Source organism: Aquila chrysaetos, chromosome 12 (genome assembly GCF_900496995.4).
Source record: "Aquila chrysaetos chrysaetos chromosome 12, bAquChr1.4, whole genome shotgun sequence".
Lineage (NCBI taxonomy): Eukaryota > Metazoa > Chordata > Aves > Accipitriformes > Accipitridae > Aquila > Aquila chrysaetos.
The window spans coordinates 23,782,486-23,802,884 of NC_044015.1; the positions used below are offsets into that span (position 1 = coordinate 23,782,486).

At 35.2% G+C, this 20,399-nt stretch overlaps 1 protein-coding gene across 4 annotated transcripts in view; it reads right to left on the reverse strand.

The window, feature by feature from the left end:
- The window catches only part of FNBP1L (formin binding protein 1 like), a 61,671-nt gene that overhangs the window by 39,791 nt on the left and 1,481 nt on the right, over positions 1-20,399 (reverse strand). The window lies entirely within an intron of this gene.

Genomic DNA, 20,399 nt, shown 5'->3' on the forward strand with positions numbered 1-20,399 from the left:
CCTACAAAACCAGTGCATTTACTGCATGACTAACGTTAGCCTGCAGAAAATCTGCAAGAACAAAGTATCTGGCTTGCAAAACAATGCTGCAAGATTTTTATTTTTGAAAAATTGTATAGAGAATCATTTCGTTCTTCAGTTAAAAAAGATTATTACATGGTTTGACACGCAATGTACAAGGTGAATATTTTAGTGTATGACTAAACAATCCACTGGTGAAACTACTGGAAACTTTAAAAACTTTTAAATACCTCTCTACAAATGACAGATACTTCCACAATATCATTAAAAATGCATCTACAGGAGACTGAATGAGCAGGCAGCCCTGACACTCTCCAGTTCTTGCATATGTGACTTAACCTATTTTTGCATTCTAAAGGATCTGTTTTCTAAAAACTTGTAGAAGCAGGAAAGAGATCTTACCTTCTGCTAACTTCTTCAGAATAGGGTTAAGTTCCTGCTCTGGCCGGTCTGGCATAGCATCTAACAAGCAGAGTATGCACTGCTTTTTTCCTCTCCATATACTATGGGAGTGAACTTAGAACGGTGTGCTCAAGAAAAGGGAGTGGTATCGATGTTACAAAGCAAAATGGTTCCCTCAGAGTAGAAGGTTATTATCCTGGAGGTATAATGACAAGGGGAGAGGTACAGAAGAGACAATAGGGGAAAGCTAAAGCTTTTGCAAATGGAATATTATTACAAACCATCTAGATGGCCCTACATCACAAATTCAGAAGAAAACAAATTCCACCAGCTTTGCTGCTCATTCTGTTGCAATGAGCCCACATCCGCTGCTTTGCAGGACACAGTCATTGCTTATCAAGTTACATCTCCATCCCTTACGTGTACATGCACAACTCTGTATTACTGCATTACAGTATGTCCAGTTGCACTACCATAAAACCCAGCTTACACTGCACTATTTAGTGAGTTTTACTGAATTGAAATGTCACATAAGTAAAATAACTATTAGTTTGCGTATAACTTAGAGTCTATACTGTAGACCATACTCTAGTTCAGAACTGTAACAGTCATAGCTCTGAATTCACCAAAAAGCCAAGATGACTGTGATAGCAAGCGATACAAATTTAAAACAAGGAAGTACTTTCTGCCAGCTGGGGAGGCAAAAAAGAAGAGACAGTATCAGCTTCCCTGTCATCCAGATATCACTTCCCTATATTTATCTGCTCTTATGCAGACCGTTCTGAGGGTACCACTTTTAACTGACTTAAAAACCATAACGTGTTTAACAAGCAGGGTGGCGCACATCCCATGCAGACAAATTTGGGGTGTTTCACATTTAAAGATGCACATTTAAGCCTTATCTCAGTGGAATAAGTAGAAAGAAAAAAACCTGTTTGGTATGGCTTGAATCATACTGTTTATCATTCTGACAATTAGGAAAAACATAGTATAAAAATATCTATACAGAATCCAGCCACTGAGTATGAGCAGCAGAACTTCACCGTTTCAACACACACAGAGCAAGGTATATCCCTTATAACTTTCTTCATATGTATTTAATACAGATGCACATTATTTAGAATATTAAACTCAAGTCAACAGTTCATTAAACAAAATATACTTCACAGCATTATTCCTAAACAGTAACTGGAGTAAATGATGAACTCATAAAACTTACAAGACAGGAATAAAACAAACATATCCTGGTGTTAACTTTTAGATCACTGCTCACAGTAAGTGTAATTAAAATACCCAGTAAACCTACAAGAACTTGGTACTGAAATAATACATATTGGAACTTCTGGTAAATGTGAATCTTCTACCTTTAAACACAGACACAGAGATCCAGACAGAATCTCCTTATTTAGCATAGCTCTGATAAGCTATTTCAACTACTCTCTCTATTCCTAATGTAGGAACGTACAGTGAACGCTACAGGAACATAAGAAGGCATTTCCTAGTGCTATCACCAGCTCCCATCAGATAGATTTAAGATGAAGGCATATACTTTACATTCGTTGCTATTGGTATTCAAAAGATACAACTGTGCTATACAGATTGTCAACAAATGCTTGCTCTTCTAAATCACTCGAGTAAGATACCCATACACAGGTGTTCTGATCAGCTCTTCAATTTTATTAAACTGAATCACCAGTCTTTTGTTGTTTATGAAAGGCTGCCAAGTATTAACAGAATTAATCACCACGGAGTCTGTTCTGAGCACACTCCCCATTAAATGGGAGCAGACACTGTTCAATACTTCAGAAGATCAGGGATCCCTGGGGACTGGTTAGGTAAACAGTCACAGAACTGGAAGGCTCGTCTGTTAACTGATTCACCATATGCTGTTTGGTTTTGTCAACTCCATAGATTAGGGGATTTCTCTGTAAAAAGTCCTACTCTAAGGCGAACTTCCCTTAGAAGTATTCCCTTAGAATCACCTGTGAGTATTTTAGTGTTCAAGAGAATGAATATACAAGCCACATCTTTTCCCCTTCACAAATATCTTGCAAACAACAGTAAATGCTTTTCAAAATTCATTGTAAAACCAGATCCATACACTTAACAGGAAATTAACATGGCAGTAAATTAGAGCCTTCCCATCTTCTTTGGAACTTCATTTCAGATAAAGATAACACCCTGGGGATTGGGGGGAAAAAAAAAGAAAATAAAAGAAAAAAAACTGAAAAAAACCACCCCAAACCAAAACACAAACACTACACACAACCAAAAAAAAACCCACCCGAACAACAACAAAAAACCCAAACCTACCAAAAAAAAAAAAAAAAAACCACCAACAAAACAACCACCCCAAACCCGCAAAAATCATCCTCTATTCGCAATGGAATCTACGGCACTCATTGTTTTTACAGCAAAATTCGTAGTAACATTAACATAACTAAATAAAGAATTTAAACTAAAACCAGATGTTACTACTGGCATCTTCAAAACTATGGAATTTTTCAAGGTTTTGTGATTCAGATAACTTAACGTTAAAATGTAACACAATTCTGCCGTGTATCGGTTTGTCTCAGTATTAAAGATATGAGCCTAGAAATATACAGTAAAGTCCTCTTATATTTCACCATAGACTTCAGAATCATAACCTGTATTGTAAGAATAACATTAAAATTATCCATAAAACTTTTTTTCTAGTAGAAATGTACTTTCTTTGCAAGATCAAATACAAACACATACTGTTCCCCTTCCAGATTAAGAAGCTATTTTTCCTTCTCAAATACTTAAATTACAAGGGAAATGATCAGAGTGATGTAATTTAACCATAAGCATATGCACTTCCATTAGGAAAGTTACATTTTTAAAATGGTAAAAAACCCCTATTACAGCGTAATTGGACATTGAAATTGCATATAGAAAAACTGAGTACAAACTTCAGCGTACTGAAAAAAAACCCCACGTTTTTAAACTGTCAAAGCTACGTTTCTCATTCATTCCAGAACATATACAAAGCCCAAACTCAAAACAGCTCAATTTCATACTGTTTCTGTAAACCAGCATAGCAATTACATCAGTATTAAAAAGAAAATGGGCTCCATAAATATATTCCACACCACTGTAGGAGCTCAATACTGAAAGCAAATCTATAGCATAATCAGTGCAAATATTTCTGAAGCAAGAAGAATAGTACTCATGTTCAGGACAGAAATGAACATGGAACCACAGGGTCACATCTGGCAAAACTGACACCAGACCATGTCCATTTCTTTTTTAAGAGCCAATTTCTTTTTGAGAGCCAATCAAACAGCCAGTGTAGAAATTAAAAGGTACTTCGGCAGGAGCCTACCTTCTGCAATTATTTCCTTCCTGACTAAACTAATAAAAATACAAGGGTATTCACACTGAAATACAGTGGAGATCAGAAAGGTATAGATAAACAAGCATCAAATCTAGTGACTGAAACAGAAGCATCTTGGCCACTTTTTCCTCTCATAATTTCTCAGGATCATCTTTTTAATCATCTTCCAATCTAATTTTTTCATCTCCTGTCCATCTACCACTCCCCTTTTAATTCATTCTTCAAGCATCTTTTGCACAATTTACCTTACTGACATAACTTCACTGTTTACTCAATAGGTAGATACCGAGAACCTTCTCTCTCCCCTAATCAAGAAACACTTTGGGAAACCAATTTAACAGCAACATTTTAAGCACTATGTTAATTCTCTACTTCATGCAAAGCAGCAGTTCCACTAATGACAGCCACAGAAAAACTGCTACTGTAATAAATAATTAGTAGGTTTCTTTCCTAATGACTTTTCAGTATTACCAAATCAGAAATAATAAAGAGCAAAACAGTAAAAAAAAGTGCTCAACAATATACTGGAGATGTAGTTGAAAATTCAATTGCAGATCAGCACAGTAATTCACTACGAATTACAGTATTTCCCTTTCAAAATTCACTTCTAACCAAAGAACCCTATAAAACTAACACTCCTTACTACACATCGAACTGTAAGTAGAAGAAAGTGGCACAGCCTTTTTCTCACCTTAAGACATGGAACCTCTCCTGTATCGTATGTCATTGGCATATCATGTTCTTTATGTCCTATATGGAAAACCCAACTATTTGTAATTTCAAATCTTCAACATGAAGTGCTACTCATGTCTTTACTAAGTACTTATTTCACTAAGTCCTCAAGGAATTAAAATAGCAAAATATTAAACAATAAGTGATAAATCTCGGTAAATAATGTTCTAGGAACTGTCATAAAATGCTAAATAAATTCTGAGAAATAGCCTCAAATATTGAATAAAACATGAAATAATGACAAAACCACAAAACCGTTTCTTTTACAATGAATAAAACTGTTATGTCTTTTCTTATTACATTGACTATAAAACTGAAACCATCTAATTGCATATGGGAGTTCTAACTTTGTTTTTTAACGTTATGAGCTTGATTAAAAACCCAGTGAAAATCAATGTTTCATATCTGGGGAGCCTTAACACTTTATATCCTAGCAAAAACATTTTCAAACAAGTGATTAAAGCCTGGCAATTTGTAATCAAAAACACATCAGGATTTTGTGGTAGAAAAAAATGCAAGTGCCTTTTCCCTAAGTATCTCTTTTTTAATTCCATAAATAACTACATATCAATGTGTAAAACTATGCCTAACTTTTAGAAAGAAAATAAATAAAAACAAAATAAAATTTAATTAGTCATTTTCTTATCCGTGTCAATACCTGAATTCAGTGCATCTTTAGCATATAATGGGAAATTAAAGACACTCCCCAGCCACCCATTTTTTCTGAAGAGAATGTTTTGGGAAGGAAGCAATAAAATCTCAAGAGTAGAGTTCAAAGACAACTACATATCACTCCTGCAAAGGAGGAGAACACTGTCATAAATGTTTTTTATTTGTAATTATTGTCCAGATGAGCCTCAGATAAACACTAAATATTTTATATGTTAAAAAGATCATTTATCAAAATATATTTGAGTAAATTTTTAATGTTCTTCTGTGTCACATATATCACATCACAAAACGGTCACATGAAGGATTTATTTCCCAGATGCTTTAAAATGCTTGATAAGAATAAGCAAAATTATTATACTTCTGCAAGAGCAGAACAGGCAAGGCATGTTAAAAAAAACCACGAGGTTTACTGTGACAGCAAAATTTGTTTTCATATCATAAAAAAACATAAAGAAAATATTTAACTGATAAATACAATAAACTGAAACAAAGGTAGCAACAATGAATCAAGTAACTAGTCAAGAATATATTCTTATCTTAATCTGTCCGCAGTATCCTGAAACATCTCTTTAGCAATTAAATCCTCAATACAAAGTTTTCACTTCAGAATGCTAAGTTTCTTCCATTTTGTTACTCTGAAGCAACTTCACTCTTCTGCGAATTTAAAATAACCTTGTACCATCTAGAAAGATTTATACAGGGAGAGAAAAACAGAAAAGAAAGAATACTGCTTACAATTTGATCTTCCTATCTAAAGTCGTCATCCAGAGAACTACATTTTAGCCCAAGTCATTTAAATGAACGCGACCCTGATAATAATGGCATGAAACACAGGTTAATTCTTGGCATTTCTTAAACTGCAAAAAGAAAACCTATACTGTAATAAAATTTATTTTCAGCTCCAAAAGTTATATTGGACTTGGTTTTACTGTAATTTTTAAAAACTCAGTTTTCAAATTAGATTATACATATGCAGGAACCAACTCATGTGAGATGTGTATTAAGGCTGGGCACATTTTGCATTAGTCCATTAGTCTGGAAATACTCACTTGATATCAACCTGTTACAATTAAAAATCCACTCCTGATAGTAAAATTAAAGTTTCGGGGGGAGGGGGTGGGGGGGTGGGGGTGTTTTGTTACATACAAACAATCCAAAATTTTTATGCCTCTCAAGAATACATAGTAGCACAAACCCACAATGAATACATGAATCTCTAGCATTCCACAAACCAGATCATTCACACAACAATCAAATGTATCATCCAGTTCATAGAGGCAATCACTAGTAACAAGAGAGCTATTTAAAAAGAATTTAACACTCTCTAAACTGCTGTGGTTCTCAGCATCCATCTTTATGGTTGTCACCATCATTAGTTTCATTTGTTCTACTTGCATTTTAAAATCATGCTGAGATACAATATACTAGTATCTTAATAATCGCACTTTTAACTAAGCCTATATGAAATGTTTTGATTGATGTGGGACTTTGTTGCTCATGACTACTGCAAACATCTCACATCAAGGATTCCAAATTCAACAAACTAAAATGTTAAAGACGTTTTTCACCATGCTGTGAAATAGTTTTCCCCATTTCAACAAACTGGAGAGATTACACAATACATTTGCATAGTCATCTCTGATTTCTGAACCTGTGTATCTGAGTGTTGTGGTTTCAGCCCAGCCGGTAACAAAGGACCAGGCAGCCACTCGCTCACTCCTCCCGCCCCCCTCCGGTGGGATGGGGAGGAGAATCAGAAAGGAGAAAAGGAAAAAAAAAAAACCAAAAAAAAAACCAAACGGAACCTCGAGGGTTGAGATAAGGACAATTTACTGAGACAACACACGAAGAGAAGTTACAACAACAGCAACGGTAGTAATAAAAGAATAGACAAAAGGAGTGATGCACAGTGCAACTGCTCACCACCCGCAACCCGACGGTCCACCACTTCCCCCACGGAAAGCCGAGAGTGCACCCCCCAGCCCGCTCCCCATTTATATACTGAGCATTATGTCACATGGTATGGAATAGCTCCTTGGCTAGTTCAGGTCAGCTGTCCTGGCTGTGCTCCCTCCCAGGTTCCTGTGAAAATTAACTCTATCCCAGCTGAACCCAGGACACTTAGAAACAACTCTATTCATTTTTACAACTATAATGTGTAAATTAATAACAATTTTTTTGCAATAAAACAGGTGTAATACATGAAGAACTCAAATGGAAACAAGCAGATTCCCAGTAACTACAGCAGAATATCGAACAGCAATAAAACTGGGCCACAACATCAATAAATGCACAACTAGTACACAAATACTGAGGTGAAATCAGGCACATAAAATCACGGAGAAAATACTGAATAAAGGTGTTTTTCCTCAAGAAGTAACTTAGGATTCCTATTATTAATGTACGGTAAAACAGCATACCAAAAGTAATGCAAATAAACTTGCAGCTGAAACAGTAAACTGTTTCCAGCTAGATGACTGTAATTGGATGAGCTGTACTACCTTCTGTGTCAGCTGGTATTCAATAAGGCCTTACTGGAAATGTCTTTTCATATACTGTCCTTAAGGTTTAAAGCCAAAAGATAAACTCATAAACTGCACATTTAAGCACTATATAAAACATATCTACCATTGTTTCCACACAAAAAAGTTAAAGCAATGACAGCTACTGAAAAGTGTTCTTCATATGGCAATACTGATTATGAAAGCCTGCTGAAATATTAACGTGAAAGCTTTCGGTAACACCTTTTTAAGATGTTGCAGATGTTTTATACCATATAACAGCAATGATAAACCACAGCTCATACAAAGCCCAGAAGAAAACTGCACACATCAGGAAGCTTGCTGTACCCCAGAAGATTACCTTCTTACAAATAGCTTTACATAACTGGTACTTCTTGTTAACTTGCCATGCTCTTTTTTCTTCTACTTTCCTCATAAAATAGAAGTTCATACTAAGCAGAAGACAGAAACTAATGCTGTTGAAGCAACTGAATGAATTGTAACTCTGAAGAGATAAAAGCTTATGAATAAAAATAACACAAAGAAGATAGTCTAAACAAACTAAAAAAGAACAATTAAATTGTTAGGAACTTCGAGAAAGTGAAGAGAAAATGATATTGTTTTCAGGAAAAAGGAAAGCAGAATCTCATGGGGAAAAAAAATGCTTAACATGTTAGGGTGCCATTTCCTGGTACAAATTTACTATTGCACTAGCTTGTTTAGTGGCAGAGAATATTGAAAGATAAAGGATCCAACTTCAAGCAAAGCCTCAAACCCTTTACTTATGACAGGAATATAGAGATTTTTATTTAGATTTTTCAAGTGTCCTCACCACCACTCTACAAAATATAGTAGCATCTCAAAAAAATAAAGATTTCTTGCAATGAGGTTAAACTGCATACTGTACTACTTTGAGATAATTGAAATCAACTGTAAATAAATGAAAAATTTGCCAAGTGGTCTTGAAGAAACACTTTAAAACTCACCATCTTACTTAAAGAACAAAACCCCCTTTACATCATATGAAACACTGTTTTACGTTGATTTCTTTAGGACAGATGAAGCCTGCAAGTGTTCTGTCTTTCCTTTGTATTTCATTATCGTGACCAACAAGACAAAAGTTTACAGAAGTTTAAAAATATGCATCAGTCGTTCCTCAATGTTTAATGAAAAAAAAATATAACCTGAACGGAAGAGAAAGTATTCTACAATAGACATGCAGTGAAATTAATTACTGAAGTGTCACCTATAAATCCACTGAAATTATTAACAAGTAAGAGGAATTAACAATGGAAGAAACAACATTATGGAAAGCTATACTGTCTTCCTAACAGAGTAACTGATACCAGTCCTGAAAGTATCACAGGCAACATCCAAACAACTGTCAGATTAACCTGGAGATACAGGAGCATGATCCTCTTCCCACAAATGAACAGAAGTCAGCAAAAAATTAAGCCTCTTTTCCAATGACCTAATGACGAAAAACACTCATGAAAGCCACAAACTTCAGGTTTGACTAACGATCTGATTATGCCTGCATGAAAAAAGTTTGAAATACTAAGTACAAAGTACCACAAATAGTCTATCAAGATCATAAGAAACATTTACATACAAGGTCTTTGTTAGAAATTGACTGTTCTCAGTTTCCCAGCATCCAGTATAGATAAACTAAAAGCAGTACTCCCACCTGAGGTCTGTATAAAGAAGAAACAACAGCTCTCCTTTCAGAATTAAAACTCAAGGTTGAAACTTGTGTTTGAAGCACTGATATTCCATTGTATCTCATTATTGAAAAAAGCATGAATGTTGGCCATTCAGTACTACCACCTTCAGTTGATTTCATAGTTTCTCAAAAATTGCAAGGCATTTTACACAAATGATGTCAAGATGTATTCATTACACAGCTCACAATTACAGCCTTGCAATATAAACCAGACAGAACATGGAAAAATGTTTTATCTAAGAATTACTAAGCATAAATACCACTGGCATCTCATCTTTAAGACTTTATTTTAAACCTCTAAGAAAATTACTTCTGTTCAACTAGTGAAGTTTCAGTGAAACTAAATGACATGCCCTCAGAACCGAAGTTATTTAAAGTCACTGGGTGCTAAGCCATCCAAGCACAAAGAGCAGCTAATACACTCCACCTGCCATCGTTTTTGTTTGCACCCTACTAAGGTTTTAACATACAGAGCCAGTTCCTGGTTTTACAAGACTCCAATTCCAATCCCCTGATTGGATGCTTCTTCCAATAAAAACCTCTTAGTTACACACGACTACTCCTACCTCACTACTTCCCTCTCAGGAATGCAGAAGATAAAGCTGAAACTCAGGGAATCACACTTGTATCTATCGTGCTATGCTGGCTCCCGAGGTACTGCAACATTGTTCCTGGAAAGTGATAATCATGACACTCCCTAGCAGCAGTACCAAAGCAAAAATGTTTCTTAAAAAGCCATTTTGGAAAGAAGTTGCACGTTTTATTAGAGACAGATCAGTCAGGAAAAAGCTACTTAATATTAACGAAGCCCCAAACTCAGGGAGATAGGTTAGAAAATCTAGGTTATATGAATGCAATACTTCAGCAGGAATAAGAACACGACAAGGAACACAAAAGGCCTTGCAGCTTTTACAGAACAAAGCAGCAATCGAGCTAAACCAAAACAAATAACCCACAATGCCTATTTTCTTAGTCTTAACCTAAAGACTTAATCAGACCACCACACCTCTTGCTACAGGAGTAAATATTTGAGTATCGTGCCAAAGAGTCAGGATACTTCACAAAATTGCCTGGCTTGCCTCACATGGTGACATTTCTATTTAAGTTTCATAGAACTGTACATTCCCCTCGCATTACTTCTGAAGTAGAAAAATCCCAGGCATTTGGATTTTCCTGCTAAGTTACTATTTATTTTCAAGAAACTAATTTTTCCTCTTCTAAACATGCCATCTTCTCAGATGAAACCTAACCAGATATTCCAGTCTGTTTTTTCCCATTTTATTACAACATGCCAAAGAACTTTGCAACACAAGTTCATCCTTTTCTTCCCCTCCTCCAAATTTGTAACACCTTCTTGATCATATTGCACAGATCTCAAATGTCATCATCTACTGTTTAGCAAATTTCCCAGATAATAAAAAACACAGTTATGAAGATAAAACTTTTAATTGGATTAATTCTAAATCATTTGAGAGTAAAATTTTCACCATTCATAAATCCAAGTACTAATCTATAATCTATATAATTGTTCTACTAAATCCCAGTTTACAGCAGTCAAAGCTCATAAGCCTGAAAAGAGATCCCATTAAATAATTTTTAAAAGTTAACAAAACTTCAGTAATTTTTGCTGATATAAATAATGCAGCGCAGCAACTACAATCTACAGGTAGAGCCAGGAAGCTTAGATGCAAAGCGGTAACTTGGGATATACTGCACATTTTACCACACAAACACATTGGAGGGGCTGGGCAGGGTGAAAAATGGAAGACTGTCCTGTAAGATTACCTTGAAGAATGCCTTAGTACTGCAATATCACTAGAGTATCTGCAGATTTAATCAGCTTTGCAATTACTCCCTCTCAAAAAAATCCGCTCTGCAAAGTTACTGGTATACAATGCTTACTCTCAAGCACATTAGTGAGTTACACTGATCCTGTGAGACATTTGATCATAAAATGAGCAAATATTGGTAAAATTAAATATATAGACAAGTATCTGCACTATTAGGGTCTAAATAAAAGTAGATCTAAAGGGGATGAGGGAACCCATACTTGACTCTTCAGAACAAAATTGTTTTTTCAGTCCTCATTAATGGACCTGCATAGAGTTTTCCATTTACTAATCACAAATTTGAACTTATTTTCAGAGAAAAACTAAGATAACACGTTTCATTAAAATGCAGATAAGGTGCATCATCTCTCATCAGTTACTGCACTTTATTGCTTTGTATCTTTCATAAACTAGGGTCTTAACCTTTAACTTTTCTTTCACTTGAGCATTTGACTTCTTTCCTGAATCTCAAATCTATGTTCTATCCTAAGAGCTGTTAACAACTTCTACATCCTTTTTTTTTTTTTTTTTTTAAACAGGCTCTTTCTAACCATTCCAATAACTGCACTCTTTATCCATTCTCTATCCATCTCGCTTCTCAATTACTGCAACATCCTAGTCTCTGATATTGAGAGATTACCATTTCACCCACATACGTTTCATGAATGTTATCTCTCCCTGTCTCTTTGCATCCTTCTCTCCTGCATCAAACATTAGCTTCTTAACCTTACTTTCAAGAGCATTGCTGGCTCATTCCAGCTCTGTTACCTCATTATAACAAAGGATTACTGTTTGCTTTTCATGAGACTCCAACGCACCCTTGTACATTTCAACAAGTATTTCCTGCATTCTCTTAGGTTGCTTATGTGCTAATCCCCTGCAAACATGACAAAGGTCCACCCCACTGCTACCCTTTGCTTGCAAGGCTTACCAAAAGAAAGTTACGATGCTGCAGTTGAGATCACTGCCCATCATGCTGAACAATATTGAGTTTTGCACAACTCTGTCATTTGGCATGATCAGTAAATGACCCATCTTCTGCTGGAATTGAAAGTTAACTGAATTGGGGATGGTCTTTATACTCTGTGTTTGTGTAGAATCCAGAACAACACAAGCCCACTATGTGAGTAATGGTTCTAGGCACGAAATAAATACAAACATAAAATACACTCCAACTATTTATTACAGATGTTAAATACCCTAAATATTCCTCTAATTGTGGCTGACTTCACGTAAATAAGGGAAAAAATTGCAGGACAATTAGATGTCATTACAGATAGCTGAAAAAAGGAACAATTTATCCATTTACAGGGGAAAAAAAATAAAAAAGTGTTGGGCATTAGAAACATTACAATTTCCTCTACCAGAATATTCCTCTGCTGCAGAGAAAGCCAGCTGCGCAGGTATTGTCTTGGGTTCACACATATCAATTATTTTCCTACTCAGAGCCACAAGAAAACCCTATGCCACCTAGAGCAAATGCTTATTTGAAAACATCATTAGAAAAGTAAAACATTATTTACCTTCTTTGAAAGAAATTAAGCATCTAGGGGAAAAACAAAGTGTCTAAGAAGCATACCCACATCCAAAGAAAACTCCCTCAATTACTCTGTCAACCAGAATTTACAAAGTGAGGTTTTTACATCCACTTGAGTTGGGCACCGATCATGAGAAAGAATCCAGCAATCAAATGCTGTCTTTCCAAAGGATTTACAAAGCAGATAAAGATCCAAAAGGCACACCCATCTTCATCACCTTCACTCAACATCTGGTTCCCCGACGCATGCCAAAAGCACGACTGCCTCTCAACTCTCCAGAGCAATTGCTTTCATATTTCAGAATTTCTTCAGTACTTAAGTAACACTCCAAACTCAAATCAGGTGGATGTCATTTCCTTGCATAATGCTGAAAAAATATTGTTTACTTCATATGGAACTACAAAAAAGCATGTTGTACTATTTCCCGTGTACCAGCCAATGAGAAGTAATTTGCACAGTACCTGCCTCCTAAACAAACACTTGCTAAACGTAAGCATTACATGAACAGATACTATGATAAAATGGTGAATTTTCTTGTTAGTATACAGCAGTTTTTACCCATTCAAGTGAAGAGTTCTAAATGGTTACTGCAAGTAGACAGTCTGATCACAGAATCAGGACAAGTTATTAGAATTCCTTGCTTTTTGTGTTTTGCTTCTAACATTTTAAAACACTATATTGCTTTGCACTTACACACTAAAGAATGCTGAAGTATTGTACAAATGCAGGTACTGTTACAATATTAATTTGATTAAAAAAAAAAAACAAACAAACTTTATTCCAATTTTACAACCCAACTAACGGAGACAAAAAAGTAAGTTTACTTGCCCAAGACCACACAACAGTTCCACAGCAAAGCCCAAGAAAAATTCAGGCCTTGCAATATTAGCTTTTTAGCTCACTGTAAGACTGCACTTCTCCTTTGAAAGATGTAAAAAGTAACAAAACTAGGTACAAATGTACAAACCACAAGCCCAGAAAGCAGTTTTAGCAGTCTAATGCCCTTTTTATCGTAAATGACAAAGCAGAAGCAGAGTTCTGACTAAAGAAAAAAAATCAAAGAAAAGGTATTAATGAATCTCACATGTAACTATTTCAAACTTCAATACGATTGAAATTAACAGAAAAATAACTACACCTGAAATGAAACCCTTTCTTGTTCTTGTCACCTAGCAGGAAATACAATACTGCTGCAACTCTCCTCTTGGAATAGAGCTTGTAGTTGAGAATAAACAGCAACTCAGACTAACAAATTTATTGCAGATAATTCCATAAACAAAGTAAGTGTAGCGGGTCCGCATTTTAATGAAAAACAGAAGGTTTTCATTATTATAATACTTTTTTTTCCTTCTCCTCCCATCCAGCTGAAGCACTGACATGCATCCAAAGACAACCTCTAAACTTTCTGCCAAGAGAGCACTGGGACTGGGGTACGTAAACTCACTAGGGGCAAAATGAAACAAGCTGATTGGAATTTCAGCTTTCACTGGACAATTTGTTCACCAACACAAGGAAAAAGCTGAACATATCTGGACTTTGGGGAATTCTTTTTCTACCAAAAAGAATTCAAGCGGCTGAAAAAGTATGCACATGTGGCTATGAACAATGAAAATTTAATCTGAAATGTGTTAAAGAGCTTCCCCTCCACAAAAAAAAAAAAAAAAAACAAAAAAAAAACAAAAAACAAAAAACCAAAAAACCCAACCAAACCAAACAAAAACCAAAACCCAGAAAACCCCTGCATTATTCAATTACTAGCTTTACACCAAGCATGCTAAAAAACCGCTCTGCAAATGTAAGGACTGAAGTATTCAACCACTGTATTAATAATAGAGGGTCTCACCCAGATCAATCCAGTATAAGAACTAATTTAAATACACAAATTAACTTTAGATATTTTAGACTTATTTCAGTAGGTCTATAGCATCAGTGACAACTCTACACAAGCATTAACACAAACCTTCTGTCTTCCAGTATCTACTTGCAAACTGTTCAAAGCACAAATCATACCTACTTGGACACCCCTCACCAAGAACAGAAACTGAACACATTGACAACAGACTTTTCTCTACTCATGCTTTTCTCCATCCCAAGTTCTGACAGATTTGCTGTTCCAAAGGATCATTATTTTGACAGATACATCTTTAAAGAAATCCTCTGCTTGGTTGAGATAAAAGATCTTGCAATCTCAAACAACTTCCTGCTAGTCTCACTCAGGAAATCGAACTGCCAGCTGGAGAATTTAGAATCTTGATAAAGGCAACTCTCAGATTTTGTATTATGAATAAGGACTGCCCCCACATTTTTAAAAAGACAGAAATATTATTCCAGTGTTCAGCATTTCCAGATTAGTAAAGTCCCATGTATGTTTGTACAAACTTCCTTGAAGAGCATATACATTTCCAAGTACATATACAAGTGGGGCCATAAATAAAAACAGATGCCATTTTAATAGATATCAGGTCATAAACGGTTTTCAAAACTGAAAAAATACTTTCTAAACAGATACTCAAGGGCACAAAAATGTATGCATTCTTAAATTAAATTATGTTCAACATAAAAATCAAACTGATAAAGTCTCAAGACAATGACTCACACCTTCCTGGAAAAATCAGTAAAAAGGTCAGATGTTTATGAACCAGACAATTGCTGGAAAAATACAGACAAACATTATTTCTAACTAAAACTCGATACAATTGTTTTCATTCAGGAGCCTGAAATAACTACACATTCAACAATCAAGTACTTGATCCTTACATAACTTTCTATTTGGAAATCTCAGAGGTCTTCACAAGGATGCGATAAGCTGGACAATACTCCTTGTGAAAGACTGTAACCTCACAGAGGTTAAGCATTTTATCCAGTATCCTACCCGTGACAAGAGGCCATCACATGCATCTGGAAAACTCTGTAATTTCACACTTTAGCCACAAGACACATTCCTTGCACACATTTGCAGACAACAACAGCAAGAACACTGAATGGAAAGAGAATCCATACAAAGTACTGCTTGCAATCTTTGGGTTAAGTTGAAGGAGAAATCTGGGAAAAACACATCTACGTATTAAATAGAATATCGCCTTCAGCGCAGTATATGTCAGCACACTGGAAAATGAGTTTATGGAAGATTAAGATTCAAAAGCACAGAACTTCCACATGGGATATGGTTTGATATTTAGAATTACTTTCAATGTTTTTTAACCGTTTAAAAAATTATTTACTAGTATTAACAATGCTAGTGACTACAAAACCACACGGTTATATTAATTGTAGAGAAAGGTTTCTCAGTTTCAAACTGCTTTGAAAAAAACCTTTTATTTAGCTAAAAAAAAAAAATCAAATTTTCTAAGCTAGTGAACAAAAATACAAGAAATTATTACAACAGAAATACGCTACATAATACTTAGCTACTTTCTGAAGTTCACTTTTTGATATTTACATTCTGTGGATGTTTTCCGTATAATTAAACTTGGCAACTTTTAAGATTAGACAACATCACCATGCGATTTATCTTCTTCTACAAAAAGAGAATATATGATTTTAATACAAAAAAGAAGCAATGTCTGAAACAGGCATCGAAAGCATAAGAAAATTTTTTACAGCTTTTGAAAAACTACTGATGCAACTGAAAATTATTTAATATTTTTGTAAATAAAACTTGGGTTTTGGCATGGAATAAATTTTGTTTAAGGAAAGATTAAAAAGAGCACATCACCAAATATACTTTGATCTTTCTTTGGTCCAACGTAACTCATTTCTAGAATAGTATTCTCAGTGCCAGTGGTTTCTTAATTATAAAAGATAGTGTGCTTCTGGCCCCAAGGAGCTCACAACAATAGTATCATTAAATCTTCTATAGCCTTTTTTTTTAATCATGAAATCTTAGCACAAAAGCCCTCAGCAAAATTTCTGCTTTAAATATTTATCAAGAGGTGAGAAACAGATGGCTAAACTGGTTTTACAGACTGAAAATGTTCTGACATGGTATTCAAACTCTTCTTCTGCCAACTACTATTAAGGGGTTCACAGAGGTTTGAAAGACAGAATGTGCATCAAAAGTTGAAAAACATCCTTCCTAATTTTTTTAAAGAGACAGCACAAACTCTTTAATTAATTTCCAAGGAAGCCACTTCAGAGTGCCAATCACACGGCTTCACTTGTCTCTCTACTCACTAAGCCAAGAACTTCATTATCAACCATCCACCCATCTTCAAAGCTCAGTGAGCCATTTGCACTAAAGCAAATGCACTACATATTCAATTTAACTGCACAAAAACCCAAGATGACAATAACCAGATACATTCTGTTAAATATTCTATGTTAATGTTATTTGTACACGTTACGCCCATCACAAAAAGAACTCCAGATGTACAGAAACATACACACTGAACAGATGCTCATGCTGAGTAGATTCTCTAACATATAACAATCCATCATTATTACCTCTAAATATTTAAAGTTACTAAAAAAACCCTATTTTAGTTCCATTCATCTATTCTTGCCTTGGATATTGCAGCACAGTTTGATAGAATTCAGACAGGGGCACCTTATAGAGCAAGTATGCAGGTCTGCCCAGGACTTCAATGTGTAAACCCTCTTACTGCTCATGAGGTGAACATACACATGCTGCATTTGAAAAAAGCATGTTAAAAAAAAAAGTTAAAACTCTGAAAAGTGTATCTAAATAAACAGCAACAATTTTCTATTACTAATGAAGTGTAGCAATGCTACTTTACTATTATGTGTCCCCTTTCATCACATGATTATTGCTTTACACATATTACCTAGGAAAAAGTTAAATATTACAGATAGTAAAATTTAGCACACAACAGTCAAATTCTCAGAAAACACAATTTCAACTGGATTACAGAAGACTAGACTCCCCAGCTCTCACTACTCTGTTCTAACCATTAAGAGAATATTATCATGCAAGGGAGTTCACCAAAGTATCTTAAGTTGCTGCGTGGACATGCCATAAGGAATATGCTGCAGAGTGACTACGAAGATAAATGCACCGATGAGAATAAAACTATCTGTGGAATAATACTTTCAAAACTGATCAAAATTTTTTGGTGCGATGAAAAAAGCATAAAAGGGGAACACATTTCAAACAGCGCAGAAAAAGTTGTATAATGAAACAGTTCTAATGACAGGCTTAAAAAAATCAACATATATTTTACTATTATTAATTCCCATTATGCTATACAATGCTATCAAAGGAAACGCAACAGGGAGCATGCCGTTTAGCCAAGACATACTGAAAAGCACAAAGTGCCTCTCTACTCAAGACACATATGCTTTGGCCAATGCACACCCGCTTCAGAGAATGGTGGTGTACTTATAAAAATAGTTGCTTGAAAAACAAAAAACCTCATAATCCACAAACAGAAATAGCAGCTACAGAATTTAAAGAATTAGAAAATACTGGTCCATCAAAGAAAATCCTTCCCTTGTTATGTCCCTGATATAACCATTTAATTAGCATATACATCATTTCAATGCCAGAACAGCCACACTAAATAAGTAAAACATAAATACCAGACACGAGTTGCTTTCCTAATACCCTATTTTTTCTTCTGGCTCTTTATTTGTCTCTAAATTCAACCATGCATGCTTTTTACTTTATCAGAAACAGCATAAAGCCTAAAACTCCAGAAAAAAACCAAACACCCAGAACTGTGAATCAGCATAAAATACCAATAATCAGCATGAAGAGATACAATCTGAGAAGGCAGAGTTAAGGAGATATTAAAACACCTGATACAAAATAATCAAATTTGCCTCAGTGAATCAGCAAAGCCTACATACATATTTGCAAACGTTCTGAAAAGCTATCATCTAGATACCAGTCTTAATCCTGAAAAATTCCACTGGAACTGACCACAGGTGCAAGTACTAATGAGGGAGAGCTTCAGGCTCAACGAGGTCTCCAGAAAACCTATGCAAAAAAGCTCTCTGCAGCTGGAGACTCTTAACACGGTGAGCTGCTAGTGCCGTGCTGCCATTAGCAAACCCAGTGCCACTTGGGCTACTTTCTGAAGCTACACTGATGCTAGCAACAGGGAACAATGAAGGAAAAGCTACAGTAGAACACAAACACATCTAATAGTTTATTTACTCCTTGTTCAGAGCCCTGTCTTTGAAGCTCCACTAATAGTGGTTTTCCTTGTGTTTTTAACCTAGATTTAAGGTAATTTTTAATTAATTTAATTTTGTGCCAGATTTAAAAGAAAACCAAACAACTTTATTTGCCCAACACTAGTTGTTAAAACAATTAAACATTCAATATTCTTTTCAATCAGCAAGAGAAGCACTGAGTATTTTTCCAACGAAGAAAACCTAATAAATTTAGGCTTTATAAACCTAATAGGTTTTTTTTTTAAAAGTATGACTAGATTCAATGGAAAAAAAAAAAAACATTTAAAAGGTACACTTTAATGTAAAAACTTGTATTGTCAGTGTCTAGTTGTATAGTTACAAACAGACCATTTTACACATAAAGTTACCTCATTAGCATAGAGTTGCAGGAATCTCCTGATATCAAGCAAAAAATACATTACATTTTTCTGAAATAAAAGTGTTGCAGTGAAACTTTTAGCTTAAAATTCTGGCATTATTTCTTCAAACTAACATATAATAATTAGTGACTTAGGAAAAAACCACCAGATAGTAGGTCTAGATCAAATTCAGCTAGTTTCATGACACTGTGAATGAAATGCCTGTCATTAAAAGCAAGTCTGAGGTCAAAATCCACCTTTTTGTACATATTTCTTAAGCACATAAGGACGATAAATACTTTCTTACAAAACCAAATACAAGACAGACTACCAAACTTTTAACTGTCATTTACAAGCTGAACAAAGAAAATTAAGAAGCTTCCAAAATGAACAGAGTAAGCTCAAACTCCGCTTTCTAAAGAGATACATACCTAAGTGCATACAGAAGAAAATTCAGTTCTCTCCTAAAATGCAAACCCCCACTCTTCCAAAACACTGACCTACAACCTCTCATCTGAAGTATATACAAGCATGAGCTACAAAGACACACTTGTGCTGCCAATATAAATCATGGCTTTTACCTACTCCTTACTGTAAATATTACAAGAGTTTTATATTTCAGTTTTGTTACAGCAGTGCTATCAGTACTTCACAAGTGTATCTTATCTGAATTCTCATCATGCCTATAAATCCTAGTTAAGTACAAGGTACTGTACAAAACACTAAAGTAACCCCTAAATATCTTTAAATCAGGCTTCTCCATGAAGTACACTTGATGCAATGCTATTACATCTTCATTTTGCATAGCCAGACACAACTTATTCAGGTGGTTTCAGGAGCTTCACTGGCCCAACTCCTATGCCCCACCCACATACTCTGACTGCAATGCCACAGCCTGCCATTGACTCCCCAGCTCACTTGGGCAACCAGTTGTCTGGTGCTGAGCAGATCTTTGCTCCTCTAGAGACTAATAGCCCTATACTAGAAACTACTGATAAAGGAATTTAATTCAACTTCAAATTTAAAAAAAAAGTATAACGCTAGCTCCAAGTTAAGAGTTCCTGAACAGTGTTCAAGCTGCAATGTTTAACTTTCTGTAATTTTTTTTTTTTCTGAGCGCAACTGT